The 3,032-nt window shown below is 45.4% G+C and overlaps 1 protein-coding gene across 2 annotated transcripts in view; it reads left to right on the top strand.

Moving 5' to 3' along the window:
- Positions 1-285: 285 nt before the first annotated feature.
- The window catches only part of mgat1b (alpha-1,3-mannosyl-glycoprotein 2-beta-N-acetylglucosaminyltransferase b), a 34,228-nt gene continuing 31,481 nt past the window's right edge, over positions 286-3,032 (top strand). Inside the window, exon 1 of one of the 2 annotated variants that reach the window (XM_048616985.1) lies at positions 286-1,108. The gene's annotated coding sequence lies outside the window, so the exon portion shown is untranslated. The remainder of the gene's footprint in view (positions 1,109-3,032) is intronic. The other variant, XM_048616983.1, reaches the window with a different exon arrangement.

Genomic DNA, 3,032 nt, shown 5'->3' with positions numbered 1-3,032 from the left:
CAAAATCTTTGGCCACCGTCGATCTGTGTCAGGAGGTGGTGGCCCCTAAGCCTCTGTCCTCCCTCCCACCCTTCATCCACCCAACCAAATGAAGATTCCACCGTTTGGTGGGATGTAGAGGTGTTTCTGAGGAAGATGTGGAAGCTGGTGAATTTCTTGGCTTCCACAACCCATCTCGGGAGTGAAATTCCAGGCTGTCTCTTTGATAGTTTTTGGTGTCAGTTGGAGGGGAAGGGAGCGACTGATTGATTAATCCCTAGCTTGTTTCTTTCTTTTAACTCCTCAGTGAAACCCTCCTGTGTGACAGCGGAGGCAGCTGTGACCGAACTGACGGGCGGAGGTACCATCTTAAACCCATAGATACAGCGCAGGTATTCCGTAAATGGAGTAGCACCCACCCTGAGCTGGGCGCGGCAAACCTATCTGTTTCCGATCACCAGGACCGACTCCTTCCTCATCTGCCCGCGAGGCGCGATACACAGCAGAGAGCACCAGCAACGAAATGGCACAGAGGAGCGCCTGGTGGCCGAGGACAAATGGCCCTCTGCACTAACGGCCGGACTGTACGAGACGGTAGCTGTACCAGCGAGGATCAGCATTGATGCAGGGCGCACCACTGGCTGAAGGATCCGGCTGTTACCCTAACTACCCTGTCCCGCGCCACCATTCCTTCCCCTTGACTTGCGGCTCTCCACTCGAACCCAACCCTCTCTGGTGAGCAGTGCCCAGAAGCAGGAACGGCTGTAGACAGCTTGGAATTTTTTTTTTTGTGTTTATTAAAAGCCAGCACAGGCGAGGCTGGCTCATGCTCCAAACAATCACTGCAAAAGATTTCCTGACCAGGGGGCCTACCCGAAAGTGACACATTTCCTCTTAGCCGAGGGTGAGTGGCTGACACCCAAGGCTGCCAAAGTACAGAAAGCAAAGTCAGCTCTCAGCGCACACTCACACAGAGGAGAGAGAGGAGGAAGAATTGGAAACGACTGGATTTCCGATAATTTACTGTCGGAGTAAGGGACCTGAGGGTACGACTAGCCCTCCATTTCACACTTGGTGCAACCCTCTCCTTGGAAGAAATGGGCAGATAGGATCGAAGCCACTTCTCCTGGTAGGACCATGCTTTTATTTCATGAACATTAACGCTTGTTAAAAAGTTTTCGCAGGGTGAGAAACTGTATTTGGAAAAGAGCAAAGGAGGCTTTCTGTTCACGCACGGTCACTGGTGGAAGATGGGTGAGAGAATGTCTGCATGCTGGACGAGTATTCATAACTAAACTAATCTATCAACTCCTTGGGTGTTGAAAATGTTCATTTTTTTTTTAAACTATTGGCTTCAACCAGCCTTTTTTTTCCTCTCTAAATTAAGCTCAGAATGTCCTCAATCGTCCTGGTTTTTATTTCATGTTTGTATGTCCATGGCAGCTTAAAGGCATTTATTTGTTCCAGTGGAAGACCTTTTAACGTCTCAGGTTTTTTCCTATGCTCTTGGGAAGGTGCCATTTTCAGCATTTGCTCTTTATTACAGTCTACAGCCCTGGGAGGAGAAGAAACCAACGTCTCGCCAAGAGACTGTTATTCCAAGTTTCTGGCCTTTTTTTTTTCCCATCCTCAAATTCTCTTCCCAAATTACAGTTCTGTTTCCTAAAAAGGTAGCAAGTTGGTTGTTATATTATTTCCAGCCAGGACTGGCTGGCATCCCTAGGTGGGGGTGTCTAAATAGTTGTAACAAGTAGATTGTAGGATGCCCTCTTTATATTGGCTGAGCTGCTTCAATTTACCACTGTGCTTCTCTTTTCTATTCTTGCTGATTTTTCTGATTGACTGGCTGTCCAGGTTGCTTTGGGCTGTGCTGGGTGTGCGTTTTGTCTTTGTTTTCATTTGATGTTTGTGCATTCGAGAGGGATCCTCGTGCCCATTAAACCGCCCCCTCGAATCATGCAAAACTTGTGGAACAGCTCAGCAGTTCTGTAGTGCAGCAAGCATGTGTTTGTAGCACAGCTTTGATAACGGTGATTCAGCGTCTTAAGCCTCCTACTGTCAGGCGTTTGTTACATTCCAACAAAGTGGTTTGCAGCTTGGTCTGTCACTGCGAAATACCCTTCACCGCATTGGGTGGCAGTTACAGAGTAGACAGTGTCTGAGAGAGTCATGGATGGGTATAATTGCACACGGTATGGAATTTAATCACAATGTTCAAATTGTTCGTAAGTTTTTCTAAAAAAAACTTACATTTCTGTAGCACCTTTCATAACTTCAGGACACCCATTATGTGCACGTGTCAGTGACATCCTTCTGCATTGTAATATCTGTAATAAACCCAGAAGCCAATTTGTACACAGAAAGCCTTCAGGAACTGCAGTGTGTTACGGACTGGGGTAATCTGATTTGATGGGTTCTAGAGTCATAGAGTTATACAGCACAGAAATAGATCCTTTAGTCCTGCCAGTCCATGCTGACCGTAATCCCAAACTAAACTAATCCCACCTGCCTGTGCTTGGCCTAAATCCCTCCAAAATTTCATATTCATGTACTTACCTAAACGTCTTTTAAACTGTAACTGCATCTTCCTCTGGAAGTTCATTCCACACACCTACCACAGTGTGTAAAAAAAAAAAAAAGAAATTTCCCCTCATATATTTTTTAATCTTTCTCCTTTCATCTTAAAAATATACTATAGTTTGAAATTCCCCCACCCTAGGGAAAAGATACCTGACATTAACCCTCAGGATTTTATAAACCTCCAAAACGTCATCTCTCAACCTCCTATGTTCCAGTGAAGGAAGTGCCAGCCTCTCCAGTTTATGTATCAGTTTGCTCAAGATTGAAATTGGGGCCAGGACATCGGGGATAAACTCCCTTACTCCTCTTCAAAATATATCTGTGGGATTTTTTAACATCCACTTGAGGGGGTACAAATATTAATGTAGAATAATGGATACCTGGGAGTGAGTTACAGACTGGAATCTAAATAAGGGGATCAGATGGTTTATATATAGAATAATGGATACCTGGGAGTGAGTTACAGACTGGAA

This window comes from Rhincodon typus, chromosome 35, assembly GCF_021869965.1.
Source record: "Rhincodon typus isolate 14 chromosome 35, sRhiTyp1.1, whole genome shotgun sequence".
NCBI classification, from domain to species: domain Eukaryota; kingdom Metazoa; phylum Chordata; class Chondrichthyes; order Orectolobiformes; family Rhincodontidae; genus Rhincodon; species Rhincodon typus.
This window is presented reverse-complemented; position numbering and strand designations above follow the sequence as displayed.